We start from the raw sequence: 23,414 nt of genomic DNA, 5'->3' as shown, positions 1-23,414 counted from the left end.
CGTGGGATAGCTGTTGCCTTACCTCCTTTTTCCTATTTGACCTCCTAGATGGGAAAACAAAAACAAAACCGTGTCTTAACTCAGTATGTTTTGTGGATCATATACTGTCCCTAGCATAGCCATGTATAACAGAGAACCTCAGAACACATAGCTGCTTTTCTCTGCAGGGGTAAGTATGAATGGCAAGCTTTCTCCAGCCTGTTCAATGTACCTCCCTTGTCTGTTGAGGAAATGGCTACTTAACTTTCAAAGATTAGAATGTTTGTAGAGCTTTATTTAGGCCATATTCTTTGCTTTTTTTTTTTTTTTTCATAGTAATTTCCAAATCTCTTTTAACTAGACTATAAAATCTTTAAGGGCACGAAATCTTTTATTCATTTTATATCTTGAAAATATAGTAGTTGTTATATAAATATTCCATGAATGGATGGAGGAAAGAGGGGAGGGAGGTTGGTATGAAGAAAAGGAGGGAGGAAGGAAGGGACTGCAGGCAGGAATTGCTTAAACTGCAAGTTGATGTAGTGGTTATGAGAATTACAAAACATTTTAACCCATAATTTAACCTAATATGTGTATTCATTGCAACTGGTTGGCATTGTGCAAGGTTTTTTGATAAACTATAATTAAGGCAGCTGTTATGGCTTTAACCTTCACTCCAGGAAAATGATTACAATTTCCTTTTAAATAAAATAACTTCTCTTTTAAAAATAACTAGAATTGAATATGGTAAAAAGTCTACTATCCAAATAGACCCAATTATCTTAGTGACAATTTTTTATTACTTTACATTCTCTTTCTTCTCATGGATTTATATACTGATAAACCCAAATCTCCCAGATTTATTTCCCCAAATTTCTTTTCTAATCTCCAGCCTTAATTATTCAACTGACCATGAAGCAGCATCATTCGGATGCCTCTAACACAGAATCTTCAACAGATGTCCTATGTTAAATCATTCTTTTATATGTCCATTCTTTTAAATAGTCCCCAACAAATAGTCTTTATCTTGCAAATTTGTACTGCTATTTATTCTTTCAAATCAGACAGCAGAGAATTATTCTTAAACTTGACTTTCTCACCTTTCATTTATAATTCATTATCAAATCCTTTTGATTCTACTCATACATATTCTCAAATCTCACTCTACTCCTGTCATCCAAGTCCAGTAATCATCTATCATCTTATCTTGCTTTTTCCAATCTGTTCTTCACATCGAAACCAAAAGAATAGTTTAAGAACACAAAAAAACCTAATTATAACATCCCCTTGTTTAATAACTTCTCAAGTGACAAATCCTCAGCCAAGCCTACCTGCCTATGCAAAATCTGACGCTCCAGCCCTTACTTGTACCACATTTCACGTTGCTTTCTGAGTTTCTGTTGCAATCTCAGCTGTTGTTTCTTCCTATTGTAGCACCTTGGCACAGGTTCTTCTTGGGGCACAGCTATTTCTTCCTATCACTCTTTGCCTGGATCATTTCTCCTATTCTTTCAAATTCATTTTAAAATTACTTCCTCAAAATACCTCACTGAACGACTCAATTTATATTTCCTAAACACATATGCTATTTTCACTTAATCACAGTTCTGCTTAAATAATTTTATCTTGTGGCTGAAGTCTTCAAAGCCATTGGGATGCCACATGACCGGCCCTCCCACTTTCTACGTAGGTCAGTATTTCACTTGTTTATGAAGCCAGATTTTCATTAAACATGTTTTTAAGAAAAATAAATTTTATCATAGTATTACTTTTTAAATATAAACTTCAAAAAGACAAGAAATACATGATATCTAAAATAGTACCTTTTACCTGGGGAACACTCAAATGCTTCTTAAATGATTGATAAGGAGAGGACAAAATGTGCACAGAATGACAGGAAGAAAATTCAAAAGTTGATAGGTGTGTACCAGATACTTTCAAGGCCAGTGATGTATACTCATGCCAAAAAGCCTTTTGAGGAGATGACTAGGGCCTTTAATTGATAACATAAAGTTGCAGAGAAGTAAACAATTTAGTATCATGGCAACGTGTTATATGCATTATGTCTTCTAATCTCTAGAGGCTTCATTATGATCTATACTCCGATCAATTAATGGTTAGAAGTAGAAATAACACTGAACTCTAATTAAATCTGCAGAATGATTAGACTAAGGGTGCGGTTTGAAAGCCTTTCTCATCATCCACATGATGAAGGAAGGAACCATGTGAGAATAGAAGAAACAAATCATTTCTACCTGTAGGGTATTGTTCCAAGGACTCTCCATAAAGCTTATGAGGGAGGGCTAAATGTCATAAATCATTCATAGGTGAGATGCAATACATATGGTTGTCTTTAACTGTTAAGCGATTCTTTCACTATATGCTTGTCATCCTACGAGAACCTCCTAGAGAAGATCAACCATTCATTTTATCATAATAGTTCATCTTACATATATATACACAATTGTCTGTAATCACTGATCATTTACTTTGTGATAAGTATATTCATTAGATATTTACATGATTATCTCATTTCTTTGAACAACATTATCAAACTCATACTATTGCCCTTTTTCTACAAATGAGAAAAGCAAGGTCTAGAGAAGTTAGGAAGGTTTTCTATGATCAGTAAACATGGAATATATAGTCAATATTTGTGCTTAATAGCTAGTTAAATAATTTACCCAAGATTATAGGACAGATATAGTATTTGAACCCAGGTAGTATCATTTTGGAGTTTCTGTCTTTATCACATTAAATAATATAACTTGCTGGGAATAAGTATTTTCAATAAAGTAAAAATTAAGTTACTAAATTATTAATTGTATAAAATTAATAATAAACATTAGTGAATATAGTGATATTTTATTAATTCGAGTTCTGCGAGTAGCAAATTTTGTTGAAATCTTCATTATTAATCATTAGTGTTATTCCCAATAAAATTCGATTTAAAGTAATTAATGTGATATACCTTTTTTTTTGGTACTACCCAGGCCCCTCAAATTTCAGCATTGTTTATAAAAGATATAAAGGCTTATTTGGATTTAACATGCACTGGTTTTTAGTCTTCCAGCTTTACAAACTATTTATATGTTTAACATACCTCTCCTTTATTCTATAGCCTTTGAATTATCAAGAACTTCCAAAGAGAAGAAAAGTTTGTGTTCAAGATTGATTTTAATAAGGGAGAGAAGGTGTCTTTTATTTGTTTGTATATTTATAACTATTAGTATAAAGATCACAAGCTGTTTTTACCTGAAGTAGTTTCCAAAAACCAACAAAGCATTTGTTTCTTTTTGCCTTATTTGAGAAATTTGTTTCATTTCATCTGGTAATTTAATGATTGTCCAGTGAGATCAATAACTTCTCCTTTGGGGAATGTAAAAATTGTATCACCAATATGAGATGCCTAGCAAACACCAGAAGCAAAGAAGACAAGCTCATGTTAATTGTGACCTGAAGGAAAGACCCTTGGGGAGCAAATTTGAAGACTCCCTGTCTGTTTTTATCTGGAGCCATCTCAAAGGAGACACTGATAAGCTTTTTTTAAAGCAATGAAAAAGCCCAGTTTGTCTTTCCCTTTAAGCCTCCACATTGACATTCAATTATCTTTGCCAGATAGAAATGGATTTTCTAATGATGAATGCATATACTTTTGAAGTATGTTCTTCAAAAGACAACTGAGAGGTTATGAGAGAGATATCCATTTCATTAATTGTAGTTGCTTAATTTAATTTCTCAAAGCAGTTTTTTATTTGAAAACCAATATTGAATTTTTTAAATTAAGTGTAAGTAATGTAAGACAGTTGCACATTTCCTGTATTTACTGAATGTTTTATATTTTATTTTTTAGTATCTATAATTCAGATGCACACCATAAATTTAAGCTTTGTACATCTGTTTATTAAGTTTAACATTACCCATCTTTTCTGTGAGGGTGAGTCTTATTTAAAGGAAATCTCAAGCCGATCAGCAGCTTCTTTTGATATAGTTAATTCTTCCTTGAGTTTAAAAGTGTGAAAACAGTGTAGAAGTAAGAATTGAGGAAACTCATTTGCTAGAATAATCAGGCTGAATAAAAAAGCATGAATGAAGCCAAAGTTGGCACTTTAGACTTTTGACATCTTAACGATGTTTTCTCCAATCAGTGAAGTGGGGATATTAAATTATTTAACATATTATTTTAAGTTCTGTGTAACATTGGGGCCCACCTAGATAATTCAAGAAAATTTCCCCATTTTAAGGTCCTTAATTTAATTACATATATAAAGTCCTCCTTTCCATGTAAGGTGCCTTGGTCACAGGCTTAGGATATAGACCGTACCATTTTTCTGCCAACCACGTGGACGGTATGGAAGAATGACTCCATTGTAATTGGGCTTTGGTTTATTGGTTTTGTTTGTAGTGTGGGTACTTTTTCTCTAATCACTCTCCACTCATATTATTTTAGAACCACACAATGTAGGATTTGAAAGAAAAACATAGAGATCATCTAGTTAAACTTTCTGTTTTGAGGTAAGATGGAAAAAAATCCGCCAGCAAAAGTAAGTGATCTCAGTCATTAAGTATTTTTTAAACTTTATTTTTTAGAGCAATTTTAGGTTATAGCAAAATTGAGCAGAGGGTACATTTCCCATATACCCTCTGCCCTCAATATATGTATAGCTTTCTCCCATTATCCACATTCCCCACCAGAGTGGTACGTTTCTTATAATTAATTAACATATTTACACATCATTATCACCCAGAGTCTATAGGTTACATTAGATTGTACTCTCAGCATTGTATATTCTGTGGGTTTGGACAAATATATAATGATATATATTCTCAACTGCCCTAAAAATCCTCTGTGCTTAGCTTGCTCATCTCTCTTTATCCTCAACCTCTGGCAACCACTGGTCCTTTTATTATCTCCATAGTTTTGCCTTTTCTAGAATGGCATATATTTGGAATCACATAGCATGTCATTTTTTTTCACATTAGGATCTTTTAGTTAGTGCATTTGTTTCCTCTGTGTCTTTCCATGACATGATAAGCTATTTTTTTTTTTTTTAGTGCTAAAAAATATTTTATTGTCTGAATGTACCAGTTTATTTATTTATTTATTTACTATTATGGTTTATTCAAGCTGCTATAACAAAATACTGTAGACTAGGAGGCCTATAAACAACAGAAATTTATTTCTTGTAGTTCTGGAGGTTGGGAAGTCCAAGATCAAGGCACAGGCAGATTCGGTGTCTGATGAGGAGCTTTTTCATGGTTTATAGATGACTGTCTTTTTGCTGTGTCCTCAAAGGCAAAAGAAGCAAGAGACCTCTCTGGGGTCTCTTTGTAAAGGCATCAATCCTATTTTTGAGGGCTCCGCCCTAATGACCTAATCACTTCCCAAAGGCCCTAACTCCTAATACCATCCTGACGGGGATTACATTTTAACCTGTAAATTATGAAGGGCCACAAACTTTTAGTCTGTAGCACCTACTGTAGGAGATTTTGGCTGCTCCAAAGTTTTGGAAATTATGAATAAAGCTTCTATAAACAGGTTTTTGTATAGACAGGTTTTTGTATAGATAGATGTTTTCAACTCCTTTAGGTAAATACCAAGGAACACAGTTGCTGGATTGTAAAGTAAGAGTATATTCAGTTTTGTAAGAAACACCAAACTGTTTTCTGAGGTGGCTGTACCATTTATTCCCAGTAGCCATGAATGAGAGTTCCCACTGGCTCCATGTCCTCAGCATCATTTGGTGTTGTCAGGAATTAATTCTTTAATGGCGATGACCAGGTTTCCTAATTTAGTATCAAATTAATGCAAATTAATTTTAAAGTTACAACTTTATCAGATTTTTTTTACTAAGTTCAAGGCAGTTTAACGTGAAACAAGCCTTTGTTTTCCCACTGTATTCATTGTTCCTCAAAACAATGTCTAAAGCCTAATGATGTGTATATATTAATAATATATTGAATGATTACCTATTTGGAAATTAAACGTTTAACTTTGATCTTAAAAGAGAACAAAACGTTGACCTTTTCTAAAGAGAGGTGACGCTATAATTTTTTTTGTGGTTTCCAGGATTTCTAGAATGCTTTTTTAAATGTATGAGTCCTTTTTTACAGTCACATTTCACAGAACTCAGTTATTCAGAAGAACAGGCAGTTTCTTTTCAATGCAGTGAATTCACTTTTATTTATGTTTATACATCATGCTTTTGAATGAGAGAAATACCAAAGGGGAAAATGAAGTATGTTTTGATATGCCCGCAGGCAGGGGATACATCCTGATGACACATGTTACATTACTTGAAGACCTAAGGAGTATTTGGAAATGTTGCATGATAAAGGACAGTGACTTGGGAAGGAAATGATATATTCTTTTGAGAATTTCAAAATTGTCTGGGACCTATGGGATACAATTTTTACTTAAGATTACTCATTTATAGTCTTTTTACCTTTTTTTTTAAGGGGCTAAATGCTTTTCCAGTGAATTTATGAGTCGTAATTATTAAGATTATTAACTTGTCATAACCGCTTTTTCATTTGTTGTTTACCATTTAATATTATTTACGTGTATATATAGAACATTTTTTATTCTCTTGTAATTTCTTCCATTTAACTTAGAAACTTGTTTTAGAAATTAGGAAGTATTCTCTAAATTTCTTCTAGTTTTTTAAAGTATGTTTAGCTATTTTACATAATTAATTGCTTTGATTATGTGTGTTTTTTTTGTGTTGTATTTAGTGGGAGACAAAGCGCTCAACTGTATTTTTTGAAATAGAATAACAATTCATTACATTTTTACAATCCTTCAAGTTTATGATACCTCTTTTGTCATTTATTAATTTAAATAAGTAAGTAGTCTGTCTGCAAATTTCTCTGTTTTAAGGAAGTGGTATTATACGAATTTAATTATTTTTACTTCTAAATATAACTAAATATTTAATAAGGTTAATGCTCCATTACTCTTGTCTTTTTTTTATCCATTCTTTCAAACAGACTCTAAATTAATATTTTAAATATTTCAAAATGACATTGTGTGACTGTATACATATGTACATACATTTGTAGTTTTTGCTGTTTTTAATGGAATCTAAGTCAAGAATGTCCTCATAAGTAATTAAAATAATTCACAATAATAGTACCATATATGTGTATGTGTGCATGTGTCTGTGTAGTTTGTTCTTTTAACTAGCATATCCAAAGATGCAAAAGGAAAACATAAGCAGAAAGTTTGTGTCACAGTATTTTGGGAAAGATAATTTATATGAATTAATCAGGAAACTCAGAATCCAGTATCCCATGTATATTATCTATGGAGGAAAAACGATGAAAAATTTGATTAAGGATATATACACGAGAGCCTTGTATTTTCAATATAATCTCTATGCTGAGGATATACACATTTATATCTCCAGTCAGGACTTCTTTGAATTCCAGAATTGTACATTTAACTGCCTATTTGACATCTTCAATTAGATACCAGATTTAAGGATGTGGAAAATGGACATGGCCTCGACCCTCAACCTGTTCCTCTAGTAATCTGATCCATCTCATTAACTGAAATCTCCTTATTTTCTGCCTCTCTAGCCAAAAAAAACCTGATATCATCCTTGACACCTTTTTTCTCTTATACTCCACATCTGAACTAGTAATAAATTCAGAAATCGACTACTCTTTCCAACCTCCATTGCAACACTTAGGTCCAAGTGATTATGCCCTCGTTTCTTTTATTGCAGTAGCTTCTCAGTAGCCCTCCCAGCCTCTGACTTGTCTTTTTTGATATTTTTAAAAACTTAGAAGGCAGAATGATCTTTTTAAAAACCCCTTGAATCATACTGCTTGTCTGCTCAAAATTTTTCAGTGACTTCTCATCTCGTTTAGAGTAGGAGCTAAGTAGTTTCGAAGACCTGAAAGGCCAAAAAATCCTCCTGTGATATCTCTGATTTTGGTCTTATTTCCCTCCTCTTCAATCAATGTGGATTTCTGCTGCTCCTTATACATGCCAGACATGCTCTTTCTCAGTTTCTTGTTTATGCTTTATCCTGGAATGATCTTTCTCCTCCAACACCACCCCATTTTAGGATGATTTTGTTCCCTCACTTACTTGAGATCTTCATTCAGGCCTTCTCTGGTCACCTCAACTTAAATGCATGACTACTCTCTGACACTTCCTTTTCCACTTCTCTGCTGTATTTTATTTCCCTTCAGCATCCATTTCCATCTAATGTACCATATGGTTTTTTTTTTCATGTTTATTTTTTTTGTCTCTTTAATATATGTTTTATGAGGGTATAGATTTTGTCAGTTTCTTCTCTGCTATATTCTAGCATATAAATAATACTGGTTACATAGAAAGTCCTCAATGTTTGTTGAAATAATGCAAAATTATTGATTATTGTGAGAGAAATTATAAGCAATCTTAAACAATGTTCGATACTAAGAAACTGGTTTTAAAAGCTATGGGTATTTGTAGATAGAATATAAATTTATAATGACGGAAAATAGTATGACAGAAAATTACATTAAGTGAAAAGGCTAAATATAAAATATATGCTGTAAGGTCATCTATGATTGAAGAAAACAGATTGAATGGAAATGTACTAAAGTTCTAACAGATTGATCTGGGTTGTACTGGTGAATTTCATTCTGCTTATATATATATATATATATATTTTTTTTTTTCTGTTCTTTCCAAATTTTCTACAAGTTACATTACTTTTTTTAAATCAGAAAAATATAAAAACAACAAAATCCTCAAAAGACTGCAATTATTTTAACAAGACTGATTAAAACGAAAATCTCACATAGACTTGGCCTTTTTTAAATCATGTATTCAGTCCTACAATTTTTGTGCCAATTCAATCTGCCGGGCACTGTGGGGAAGATAAAGATGAAAAATGGCCCTCTACTGCCTTCTAGGCCTTAGTTAAGTGAGTAAGGAACCATTACATCAATGACAAGGAATGGTAAGGCAGGCAATCTTGATAGAGGTTCAGGCAGGTGTCAGAGAGAGCAGGGAAGATAGTGGTCCCATTCAGCTGAGGTACTGAGAATGAGATCACTATTATTTTGAAAATTTTTCAATCAAAGAGGGGTTCAACCCAAGTAATTATGCTGCATGACAGCATGTATGTGATGTATCATACCCAATAATCATTGTAAAGAGCCCTAAAATTACAAGTAAAAGTGGTGTTAGTGCATAGATATAATGAGTAGATAACATACTATATTATCCTATCCACAACCATATGGGCATTCATTAATTCTACAACACCAAGCACCTACAATAACTCAACCACTATGCTGGGTGCAAAGGATATAGTGCTAGGCAAGACTCAGTTCCTATCTTCAAAGAGATAACTAAGCCAATTTGGAAACAAATAGGCACATGGGCATATTAAATAGAGGATTATGAAAAAGTTAAGAAAGCCCATTGGAAACAACATTTAACCCAGCCTGGGATGGGATTTTCAGTGAAAGAGTCAGAGGAGGCTTTCCAAAGAAGATGAAATTTGAATGGAGAAGTAAAATACAATTAGGAATTTACTAAGACAAGGGAACAAGGAGAAGTCATGGCAGGGGTGACGAATGCTGCACTTTCTGGAAGAAGAAAGATTAAGCACAAGGCACAGCTGAGGAGGAAGAGAGAGCGTGAGAGTGCACATTAGAGCACTCTGGATACACAAGGAACTATGGTGACTTTAGTGTATTTGAAACCAGGAAGACTGGAGGATTGAAAGGAAGAGAGACAAATAAAGTAACTCTGGGACTTTTTAAAATGTTAAATGTATTGTGATGTTTACAGTTTGTAGCAGAAATATAATGTGAAGCTGTGTACTAAAAATGGATGAATTTTTATGCTATACACCTAATCTAATCATGTTTTTTTAAAGTGAATTCTGACTATCCTTTTCATATTATATACAGTTAAGAGATTCCCATCATTATTTTTCTGCAAGCAGAGGGACCTATAACAATCACAAACACAATAATGTTTTTAATTTTTATTAAAGTTTAGGTTATGGGGAACTTAAATAAAATATATGCAAAATATCTAGTCTAAGGTAAACACCTAGTACGCGTTAGTTCTTTGTCATTCACCCACCAAGAAGGAAAATACCTAAGAATGGAAACCTATTTAATTATAGTTTATTATGTAAAGAAATAAAGTCAATTCATTTACTTTATACTAATATAGAAATAATTATTTGTGAATATATCAATGCAAGTTATATGACATTGGTCCTTAACCTCAGTGTCTTTATCAACCTTATAATAGACTCAGTGCAATAAGGTGCTTCAAAAACATCAGGTTTGGGAAGCTTTCTGGCATTAAGGGAAGGATGTGCACTGCATATATCCAGTGCAGTACATTGTAAACAAGCCTTTATATTTAGAATTAATCAGACTCTTAGAGAAACACAGTGATTGTTTATTCAACCCGATGCTTCAAATTATCTCTTTTCATAGTCTTTGAAACCAATCTGTCAAATAATCATCAAGAGTAATTAGTTTATGCTAAACTCCCCATATGAAATTTAAGGATGACAAAACAAATGGTTGGCTCCATTACAATTCAATTCGTAATTACTCGATTGCTATTCTAAATATATAGTAAGAGGATTATACTTCCATCATCATACCTGTCCCAAGCCGCTTTCAAATACTTACTTCCCTAAACATAATAGAGGACCTGTAATGCTATTATCAAGCCCTGTAATATTTGAAGGTAGACAGAAACAAAAAAGGAAAAGACTACTATTAGGAGGAAAAAGAAAAAAAAAAAAGAAAAACAGAAACCCAAACAAGATGCCAGCAAGGGGTAGCTATGAGGAATATATGAGTATCAGACCAGGTCTCAGCCATAATCTTGATTAATAGAACCAGGGTCTAGAAATGGCCCAGGTATGACATCAGGAGATACAGGGCTACTAAAGCCAATAACCAAACAGTTATTAATAAGTATATCTATTAAAAGAGGAAGATAGATAGTAAAAGAACATTGTTGGACAAGCGAATTTCATTCTGGGCTTGTGCATTTTATTATTAAATAAGGTAAGTATTACATCAGTAATTCTCAATTATTTTCTTCTTTTATCTCCTCTCTCTTAGCAGGAAAAACCATTTTTAAAACAAAATATTATAGGTATTTAATACATTATATTTAACATGGTGAAAGTATAAATTGAGGTCCTGTCTTTTCTGCAGCCTCTCACCTGAAAATAAGTGCAGAAAAACTTCTTAATAACCCAGGATTTCAAGGAATACAGCTGAGAAACACAGGAGGAAACTCTTTGTGCTCTGTTATTTATAGACAGGACGATATTGAAATAAGAGAGATTCATAGACTTCCCTCTCTGTATCAAAAAAATGAATTAGTTTGAAAGATAATGTATAAAACCAAAAGGAATTTAGGTCCGAATTGGGAAACCAGAAACAAGAGTAGATTAGGTAAGCATTAATCTATTTTGTAATTTCTTTCCCAAACTGAAAAATATAATTAAAAAAATATTTTGTGATCCCTTTTATTTAAAATTTATGTATAATTTAGGTATACATAAAATGAGATAGAATCAATAAAATTAAAAATGTTAAAAATTTAAAAGTCAATAGTTATTGTATATTATTCTGTATCATATGTTACATTCTGAGGGGAAATCATTTACAATCATTTGACTCCAAATGATGCTGATGCTACAATGATGAAGGCAGGCAGGAAAGTAGAAAAAGCCAAAACAGAGTACAGTGAAATAAAACAACATGAGGGTGGACTAAGAAGGTATTAGAAGGAGTTGTGCTATTGTCAGTTAGCACAACTGGTTTAATCACAGTGAGACTTATGGAAAGAAATCTAGATAGTGGGCAGTCCTGAAAATAAACTGGAATGATACAAATCCCATTCTGAGTGATGGGTGAATTAGATTCAAGAACCTAACTAGTGTGTGTAAGCCTGTTTTATTTAATAGTATCTCTTCTACATAACAATGGATAGATGTATTGGGAGTATGTTTACTGATACATCACCAACAATGTCCATTCTAAAACATATTACATAGAAGAAATTTTATTTTAACCATGTCTATAACTGTTAGCCCAAATAAATCTGACAGATACATTGCGAAGGTAAAATAGAAAAAGATCCAAATATCTAATACAATACCTTTTATATATTTAAGTACATAAAATTTAGAGTCTGTGGTGAACACTACTGTGATATGCTCCCCTTAAGGAAGGACTTATTTGCTCCAGTATCTGGGAATGTTGTGAGCAAATGACCTCCAGCTATCATTCCCTTTAAGGGCTTGTCTCAGCTGCAGAGAGCCACCTTGTCCAAGGTCTCACATCCTATGTCCAATTGAGACTGAGTTATATAGTCCTGGTAACTTGGCCAATGTAGGAAAACTGAGGGTCCAGTTATAACTCCTGAGCTCCTGTTGAGGGTGGCTGAAGCTGACCTGACCTGCATTACAGCTGGACTTCTCCCTCTGCTCAAACCTGCTGCTTTCTACTCTCTTCTAAGAAACATCCTGTCCATTTAATTCTGTCTCAGAAACTGTTTCCTGGAGAATTCAACCAGTGACAGGGTGTATGGAGGAGAAAAAATGGGACTGGGCATAGAACAAAGGGACCAAAAAGTAATATTTATTTAAATACAAATAAAAGAGGCTCTGTGCACTAACTGATAATATCATTCCACTATAAATAATGATTATGATTAAAGGGTCATAAAAATTAGATAGCATATGCATAATGATACCATAAAATTATACTTTCATTTGTTTCCTTAGGTAAAGTAAGTTGAAGACATTATTTTCATTAGATATAATAAGAAAATTGAGATTCAAAAAGGTTGAATGATATGCAAGAGTCACAGTAAATAGAATTTGAACTAAGACTCTGACTCCATATTTTGTACTTTTACTTAAATTATGAGATAGACTCATATTGATTAATAGGGCAGGAATACTATACAAGTGCAATCTAATGGTTACATCCAGTGCAGTTTTTGGAATCTATATCAGTTCATCTGTATGCTTAAGTCAAAATTTAACCCTCTGTGCACTGTACACTGGGCCCTTAGGGAGCAGCTAAGGAAACTGGAAAGAGTATCTGTGAGAGTACTACCAATGACACGAGTAGGAACTGTTTAAGCGGTAAAATTTAGTAGTAGTTATATATATATTATATATTATATATAATTTCCATAATATATATGTAAGTATATATATAAATATATATATATATATTTTCCACGTTGACACAGTACCTACCAGTACATAATATTTAAGAAATTCTTAGAAGCAATGGGCTGTAATAGGAAAAGCCTCCCAAGGGTGTGTCTCACTTTTTCAGAATATGAAAAAGCTTAGCCAGTTATTTATATTTTGACAGTATCTCCATTATTCATCATTAGTTTTTAAATAATACATTAATTTTTAGCCTTGAAATGCTTTAACTTCTTAATACAGGTATGAGTAATTAAAAACTCAATTTCTTTTCTTCATGGAAATACATAAAGCAACTCTTAAGAATTCAGTTGACCTTTCATAGTACTGCTTTCACTAATGTATTCAAATTAGCTGTCCAACTGTTTCTTGAAACTAATTTCCCTTTCACTGAAAGGGAAATCACACTCCTTTTCTTGTTACTGCTATTTTCTCCTTAAGCTGGAGTGATTTGTATTTCATTGCCTTTGCCATTCTTTATTTATTGCTTGCCTCTTAGTGTGGGAATCGTTCTTATTGTAGACTTTGGTCTGTTCCTCTTATAAATCTCGACATACACTATTCTGAAAGGTCATTCCATATGCATACATTTCTTAAGTCAACAGTATTCTTAACACTGCCGCATTGTTTTGGAAGATAGTAACATTCAGCTTAAATATTGTATATAGGCCACCTTGTCTCATTTCCAGCCAATCAGACATCAGAGAATGTAGGCCAAGGGCAAAGTGTATCAGAACCACCATGCTGCTTATGTTTCCCATCTAGGTAATAAAACATGTACTTTCTCTTTTTAAATAACTCCTATCTTTATTGTCCCTGTTGTTAATTATATTTTTAACTTGAATAATATATCTGCAAAATGTGGGAATGTTATAGAAAGTATTTTCCTAAAACATGGCAAGTTCTTAAAATAGAAAATTTTAGAAAAGATTCTGAATAGTCAGCATCAATTTATGTCTTCTAATGTTAGCATTAAAAGAGAAAAAGAGAAGAAAAAAGAGAAGACTGTCTTATTGTCTCTTTCAGGTGCAAACCCATGTCTGCTTTATAAGTGCTTTAAATTTCTGCTTCTTGGTTACACTCATGTGACAAGGGTACTGCACTATAGCTGCAGCTCTTCTGCTTTGCACATGGAGCATCCCAGTCATTCTTTTGGAAAAGCAAGATTATATCTATCTACCCTAGCTCTCATAGATTTTGAAAAGAGAATATTCAATCTTGGTAAAGGCCATTTTCATATAGTGCTGAGTCAGCCAAAGTTTCATAGTTCCACATTTACATTGGAAAAATGTGCTTAAGTGTAAGAATAACAGAGACTTAGAAATTTATAAGAAACATTGCATATTACCAGAATTACCCATTTTTCTTATCATTTGTCATATAAGAAATTAATTTATAAGAAAATGGATGCTTTGAAAACTTCAATTGTAAAACTAATTTGGCTTTATCTAAAGAACTCATGGATTAATTAAGAGAATCTGTGTATCTGTGTTTGACAGAGAAAGGCAGAGTTCTCACAGTTCAACATGATTGAGAAATACGCTTTTTCATGTCTTTAAAATTTTTAATATTTAAAAAAAGTGTCTTTGTATAGATAAGAAATACCAGAAATTTACTCAAAACATGTAATGTATGCCTACATGGAAATAAAGTCTAAGCAATTTGATTTTTAATAAGTGCCTGACTCATGTTAGCACATTAAATAATATCTTATAGACACTAATGTAACTGTTGTATTATTTAAAAAACTTATTTCTTTGTAATGGTACCAAGAAATAGGGTAACAAAGACTTTAGCTGGCTCAAATAGACAGATACATAATTATAGGCTCGCAGACATGGTAAGTCCACTGCCCATCTCTGGTCTGAAAAATATCTGCAGAACCTCTCTAGTGCTCATCACATGGTACAAATTCAGTTGCAAGCCAAGGGATCTCTGAAAAGGTGGCCTGAGGAACAGTAGAAGTCAATGAATGTCATCTGCTAGTTCTTTTCCCCGTTATATACAATTTCTTTTCCCTACTTCTGGATATTTCCTTTTGCCTCTCTCTCAATTCTGTTTCAACCAGTTAGTTCAAAGGAAAAAAAAAAAAGCTACTCAGTATTTGTGTCAATAACTTTACTGTCACACTGTGTAACTCTTAAAAAAATTAAGTGCCAGAACTAATATTACTTTTTTTTTTTTTTTTTGCAGCTCTGCTGAAATCTTTTTTTAGAGGTATATTTCATATCTCATAAAATTTACTCTTAAAAGTGTGCAGTTCTTTGGTTTTTAGTATAGTCACAGAGTTATGGTAACATCACTAAAATCTAATTTACTTTCTGGCTTTACAGATTCTGGACATTTCATATAAATAGATTAATACAATATGGTGTATTTTGTTACTGCCTTCTCTTGCTCAGCATAATATTTTCAAAATTTATCCATATCATAGCAGATATCAGTCTCATATTTATTATTATGGCCTAAAATACTTCATTGTTTGGATATACCACATTATTTATTCTACTTATCAGTTATTTGATGGACATTAGGTTGTTTCTGCTTTTTCTCTGTTATGAATAATGCTGCTATGAAATTTGTGCACAAGTTTCTGTGTTGACCCTATGTTTTCAGTTCCCTTGGATATATATCTAGGAGGGAACTGCTGAATTATAAGGTAACTCTATATTGAGCATCAGAGGAATAGCCAAACTGTTTTTCCAAAATGGTTGTACCATTTCACATTCCCACAGACAATGTATGAGGGTTCGAATTTCTCCTTATTCTCACTGACACTTATTATTTCTCTTATATTTTAGCCATACTAGTAGACATGCAATAGTTTCTCATTGTGTTTTGATTTGCACTTCCCTAATGACTAATGATTTTGACCATCTTTTTCTGTTTACTGACTATATACTCTTCTTTGTTAAAAATGTCCATTCAAATACTTTGTCCATTTTTAATTGGGTTAATTGTCTTTATTGAATGGTAAGAGTTATTTATATATTCTGTGTACAACTCTTTTGTCATGTATGTGATTTGTAAACATTTTATCTTATTTTGTGAGTTGTCTTTTTACTTTATTGGCTGAGTCCTTTGACACACTAAAGTTTTTTTTTTTTTTTAATTCTATTTTTTATGTTGTAACTAAAAAATCATTGCTTAACTAAAGGTCACAAAAATTTACTCTTTTTTTTTGAGGGGGGGAGGAGTTATGCAGTTCTTGCTCTAATAGTTAAATCTAGGATCCATTTCAATTAATTGTATGTGTGTGGTGTGAGGTAGGGCTTCAGAGTCAACCTTTTGATGTGGAGATCCAATTGTTTCAGCAACATTTCTTAATTGAATTGTCCTGACACTTTTGTCCAACTCAGTTGACCCTAAGTGTAAGGGTTTATTCTGAATTCTCAATTCTTTTCCCATCGATATATATGTCTGTGTTTATGCTAGTACCACAATGTCTTGATTACTATAGATTTTTATTAGGTTTTGAAATTAGGAAGCATGAATCCACCAACTTTATCCTTCTTTTTTCAAGAAAGTTTCAGTTATTTGGTACCTTGCATTTTCACATTAATTTTAGATAAACTTCCTTCCCTCTACCCAATCCAAAAAAATCAAAAAGCTGAGATATTGAAAGTGATTATGTTGACTCTATAGATCAATTTGAGAATTAGTGTTGTCTTAACAATGTTAAGTCTTCTGATCCATAAACATGGTATATATTTTCATTTATGTGAGTCATCTTTAATTTTTTTTAATAATGTTTTGTAGTTTGCAGGATATAATTCTTATTTATCTTTTATAAATTTATTATTAGATATTTTATTAAGAGTGTTTTATAAATTTACAGATTGATTATTCATTAATATATAGAAAGTATTTGATTTTTCAAAGAACACACTTTTGGTTTTGCTGATTTTCTTTATTGTTTTTCTAGTCTTGATTTCTTTTATTTCTAATCTAATCTTTATTATTTCATACCATTTGCTTGAGTCATGTTTGCTCTTCCTTTTTTAGTTTCTCAAGGTGGAAAGTGAGGTTATTGATTTGAGTTCTTCTTTTTTAATGTAGTCATCTACAGCTATAAATTTTCCTCTATGTACAGCTTTATCCATATCCCATGTTTTAGAATATTGAGTTGTTGTTTTTGTTTATCTCAAAGTATTTTCTTTTTCTTTTTTATTGATTCATTGGTTAGTTATTTAGGAGTGTGTTGCTTAATTTCTATATATTTGTGCATTTCACAAGGCTCTAAAGGTTTGGACAAATTATTGAGTGTGCTCTGGGGATAATACTTTTAACAGATTTCCAAAGATGGTCAGATCTCTCTGTCGTCTGTAGTGCTGCTGCTTTTGCTCCCACACCATTGAGCTAGGAAGAAGGGATGGGAATAGTTTCAGGTTAAAATGTCACAGACTTGCTGTCTTAAGAAATTCAGTAGTGTCTATACTAGATGATTTTCCATTTGTTCTGGGGCTTTTGTTAACTACCAAGAGTTCTGAAGTGGCTCATGGTAGTTATTTTATCCATTTTTCATCATTTAGAGAGTGAGTTCAGGAAATTTCTCACTGCCATACTAGAAGTTGATTCCCCAGAATAGCTCTTTTGATCTTCATTAAGAAATTTGAGTCATGGTGATTTTATTCATATTTTTCAACCAAATGAATCACTTAGTTGGAGATGAAACAGTCTATTCAAGATCATGCTACTTGTTTCTAATATGGAATTTAACTCATTTTTTTATCCCCTTTTTCCTTAGTACTAGATTCTTTTCACCATATCATAGCTCATTCACTTTACTACCATGTATTTAAATCTTAGATGGACAAGATTTTATCGATAGCCATTCTAATACATACTCTTTGTACTTTATACCTACCAATCCCAATGGAATGGCGAGTTAATTAAATTGTTTATTATGGTCATAACAGGACAATTATTATCTTCAAAATCAATTCTTTATTCTGTTCGACTCTCAGGACAGCCCCAGAAATTCCATTTATCTATAATAATGATGCTCTTTTTAACTAAGTCATAAATGTATTAATTTTCTATTGCTATGCAATAAATTTCCATAAACTCAATAGCTTTAAGCAATATCCTCTTATTATCTCATAATTCTATAGTCAGAAATAGGGACTTGACATGATTGGGTCATCCTCTAATTATCTCACATGACCAAGATCAAAGTGTTAAAAGTATGAATTCTCATCTATTGCTTGGCCCACTCTTCCAGGCTTATTAGGTTATTGGAAGACTTGAGTTCCTTGTGATTGTAGAAACGAGGTCCTTGTTCTCTTTCTGGCTTTCAGTCCTCGCCCCAAAGCCATCAGTGAAGAATTGTCCTCCCATTAAATCCCTCTTGTACTTTAAGTCTCTCCAGAACAGCTAAATTTCTTTTAAGGTTGGACTCACCTGTTTAGGTCAGGCTCACTCAGGATAATAGTCTTTTATAAACAGTTTCTTTGGAACCTTAATTATATCTGCAAAATCTTTCCACAGCAGCATGTAGATTACTGTTTGACTTGATAACTGGGAGAAGCTGAATGTACCCAAGGGAGTGGCAATTTGGAGAGCCATCTTAAAATTTTAATATAATAGATAGCCTCCTCCTCCTCCTTCCCTTTTTCCTTCTCCTCCCCTTTTTCCTCCTCCTCCCTGTCTTTCTCCCTACCCTACCTTTTTTTTTTTTTTTTTTTTACAACATTCTGATTCCACTTTCAGAGAACGAAACTTAGACCCACATGCATTCACTGAAGATAGTACATTACCTAATGAACACTTTGGAATATACTGTGCCTACCTGCCATTGAGTTTAAGAAAGTAAACTTAAGGTTCAGTCTGTACTTGAAGTAGACAGAGGAGAACCTTCATATCAAGAAGGACACATAGGTGAAACATAAAATAAAGCATATATATAATATTATGTTATATAACATATCCATATAAAATTTTACATAACTAGTGTTTTATATAATATATCTTACATAATTAATAACTCATATAACACAATGTCTTTATATTATGTATCATACATAATATATACATATTTTATAATATATACATTTTATATATTATATTTTTCTGTTTTAATCAAACTTAGTCAAATTTAGACCAATAGTTTATGTTGATCAGTTAAGCACTAGTTGATGGATAAATAAAAATTTCACTCTGAGCCCCAAAGAATTTATCTTTAGTAACACATTTCATTTATAAAATTATATAAAATTACCTACAAAAAACTTGCTTATTAAAGCAGCCAGTTAGTAATTAAGAACCAAGTCACATTTAGCACAAAAGCTCTGGACAATTGACTTTCAAGCAGCTCAAGGTAAATTATTATGTTTAATTAAACAATACAGCATGACAGGTTGACTATAAGAAGATGATTTTATTTTAAATTACATTGAAAGGCATGCATTATTTTCAGGGAGAACTAAAAACTTTATGGAAGACATTTTTCTTGGTCACTGGAAGAAAATGAAATTAGATGTTCTCAAGTTTCTAAATAGTATTTTCAGTTGAAAAGTATGTTTCTGACATTCATTACACTTTAATCTTTTTCTTCAGAAGCTCCAAAAGTCATTCACAATTTTCCTTTGTTTTTAGCATTTGTTATAATTATTTTGCCATATAGTGTTGCTAAATCTCATGACTAGTACAATCAAGGACAAATATCTGCATTTCATACCTTCCTGTGAGTTATAAATTCCTACCTTGGGGAGACCAAGAGAATGATAGTGGCCGAATAATATTACAGAAAGCACCCATCTGAATTTTAATTTTCATTTTTAAAGGTTTCTTTTTTAATTTAATGTGTATCTGGGCAATGGTTTTAAAAAATAAAATGGTGTTCTTCAAACAACATGTGAATACTGGTACACTAAGATCAGCCTGAAGGATCTGGAGTTCCTCATGAATTCCAATGAAAATTAACTTCTTTTCATCTTTATTCTTTAGAGAGTGCACCCAAACCTTGGTTGATTATAGAAATTCTGTTCCATTGATGAGTTATATCCAGGAACTTGTTTCATCTCCCTAAATGCAAAATCATAAAATGACTCCACCTGATTTGAAGTTATGGACAGCTGTGAATTCAACCTGAGGAATTCTTTTAGGACTCCAGCAACCCCACCTTCCTAGGAAAGTGATGATCATTTCTGGAGTAGTTTATAATTAGTCCTGAATTCTTCAGGACTCTAGATAATCTCAGAAGTTGTCCAAAGGCAGTCTATAATTTAGTAGCATTGAGGACATGCATTATAGGATATATATAATGTCACTCTCTGAAGATAACTAGGTAAACCAACATATGAAATAAGTATATTTATTTATGCCTTTTTTCTGTTTTCTAGCACTTAAAGAACAGTTATAGTCTCATAGGATTTTAGGTCTCCAATCTCAGCCTTCTAGCCAAAGATAGTCCTCTACTATCTTCCAGACATTCTGTTTGACAATGTCCCACTGGTGGACATATAAAATCCACTATATTATTAGATAACTGCTCTTATTAAAATCATTTCTATTGAATTTAATCTGGCTCTTTCTAACTTATGGCATGGGTCTATATAGCTCTTTGGAGCAACACACAATTAAATCTGTCAAATATTTGCAAAATGCTATCATAGTAAATATTTATTTTATTTTTAATTTCCTAAATCAGTGAAATTTATCCAGGTTTCTTTCAGTGGCAGAAGGAAACCCACATAAAATTAGCTATTATTTATTGTGAATCTACTTTGGCGAAGTCAGTGTGCTGGAGAGTGGGGTAGATAAAAAGATGAATAAAATAGGATAGCCATATTTGAGGAAATTACAATTAATTCAGTAAAGTATCCTATAGTTATCTTCACTCTTTTATTTAAAAATATTTAAATTTCCACGGATGAAAAAGTTTAGCTGATGACTCAAGCCTCATGTAGGATACCTTTATGAGGCCTAATGCTTATATACGGACATTGTATGGTTTAAAGAGCTGCGTACACTTTTCTAAATTACTTTTTCTGTTCATAAAGAATTAGGAGTCTTCTTTTCCCAAGGCCAACTTTTCAGCTTTTATGAAAGATACCGATCCTATTAACATTGTGAATTTCCAATTAAATAGCATATTCCGATGAGTTCAACAACCACTTTAGGTATTTGTAGTAACCACTTTTGTAATTAACCATACATTCAGACAGAATCACATGATAATTATGATTATTTTGGAGAACATAAGAAGAACATCATTTTTTTTTATATTTTAAGTAGCAAAACTGAGAAATTTTGAGGTTTATTAGAAAAAGATAAATTCATGTAAGTGACTACATTCATAGGTGTTTCTTTAACTTCACATAAAATTCTGTGCTAATTTTCTTTTGTATCAATATGTGCTTTGCGAAGGTTAATAGTACATGTAAAGTAATAGGGAGACTGAAATTCAACTCTTCAAAAAGATTAGTTATTAAATTTAGTCATTCTATTAATTAATTCTTTCATGTAGTGCTAAGCACTGTACTAATAATACAAATATGAAAGAGATACAGCAACTTTACTGTTTAATAAGAGAATGAGATAGGTAAATAACCATATGAAAAGCATTTTGGTCATGACTCTAACAGAGGTGTATTAAAGCTATACCAGTGTTTCACAGGAAGGATTGACAAGTCTTGCATGGAAAGGTCAGAGAACACATCCTAGAGAAAGAAACATAAAGATGTGAGTAGGGTTTGCCAGGGAGGAAGGATGCTGAGTTGTATGTGGGCAGCTACTGTGAATATCTTCTTCACTACTATATTCCTGAGACCTAGCATTGTTCTTCACACAGAGTAGATTTCAGTAAAAAATATTCAGTGAATATATGATGATTTCTAAGCAATGAAAATGGCAAATGCAAAGTCATGGAAGTGTGGAATAGTTTGACAGAATCTTGAAACTGAAATTAGCCAAGTGTGTCTAAAATATAGAGAGAATGCTAAGGAGGTAAGCAGGGGCTCAAAATATGGAAAGCTTTGAATGTTATTTAATATTTTCTGTAGATTTTCACCATATTATTACTTTAAGTATTTCAACTTTATTTTTTAACATGTAATGTATACACAGAGTTTAGAAACACTTTTCTTTTCCAAAAAAGAAGGAAGGAAAGGAAGAAAAGGGGAAGAAGAGGGGGAGGGAGGAATGGAGAACATAAATTGCATTTGTGATAGGGATTGGCCTAAAAGTAAGAATATAAGGTTAAAACCAAGAAAAGGTTTGTGGAAATTTTAGCTTCTCCAGAATTTCAATCACTTTCACCAAAACACCTCATATACGTATGTATCCTATGGAAAACAAAACGAAACAGTAAACTCCGACTTTGGGGCAACATCCTAGGGATTCTTCTGCTTCATCCTTCTCTAGGCAGATTGTTACTTCAAAAGCTGTCACATATGGAAATTATGGAGCTGACATTTTGTGAAAAATAGGGCCCGATAAATAAGCATCGATGTATGTGGGTTCCTTTTCTTAATGTTTATAGTTACAAAATAATAATCATTCTTATTTTCAAAAGCTTTTGAATGTTAAGATAAAATACTCAAAGGAAAAGCAGAGTTTTAATTTTTAATCTATATTAACAGTTCAGTTCGTCTGCCCCTGGGAGGAGAATTAGTTTAAAAACAACAACAAACTTCACAGTAAACATTTAAAAATTATCATTACTTAGACTGAGAAAGGAGTGTCAAAATTTTCTTCCCTAATCAAAGACATATAAATAACACAATGGACTCTTTTTGTTAGTCATTTAAAACTTTTTATGGCTTTTACCTGAAACAAAATGAATTTAGTATTATAATGTTACCTGTGGAGATTTTTTTTTTTTTTTTTTTTGGTCTACTCTGTGCTTTAAGGCTTAAATGGGGAAGCAATATAGCCGTATTGACATGCTTTTATAGACAGCTTAAATCATCTACAACCCAATTTTCTCCAGAATCTGGGAGATTCCTTCATTTAGGAGCTTATAGAGGCAAATTAATGACGAGGGGTCTCTAACGTGCCATTTGGTGATATTGTAAGCACCTACCTCCATAAATACTTTATAAATTAAACATTGATTATTTGCTTTGCCAGAGAATTCTTCCTTTTACAAGAAATTCACCAGAGGATTCCTTTAATTAGCTGGTTCCCTAAGTGTATGTAAAATAAGGAGAGATTAAAGCTCTGTGCCTTTTAGCTCCTTTTAGAAGATTATCCTGTTTTTGTTTTTAATTC

General features: G+C 32.4%; 1 protein-coding gene across 5 annotated transcripts in view; it reads left to right on the top strand.

The window, feature by feature from the left end:
• The window catches only part of SGCZ (sarcoglycan zeta), a 781,719-nt gene that overhangs the window by 251,085 nt on the left and 507,220 nt on the right, over positions 1–23,414 (top strand). The window lies entirely within an intron of this gene.

This window comes from Rousettus aegyptiacus, unplaced genomic scaffold (assembly GCF_014176215.1).
Source record: "Rousettus aegyptiacus isolate mRouAeg1 unplaced genomic scaffold, mRouAeg1.p scaffold_m13_p_11, whole genome shotgun sequence".
NCBI lineage: Eukaryota > Metazoa > Chordata > Mammalia > Chiroptera > Pteropodidae > Rousettus > Rousettus aegyptiacus.
The sequence above is the reverse complement of the archived record's forward strand: the minus strand, read 5'-3'. Positions and strand labels throughout refer to the sequence as shown.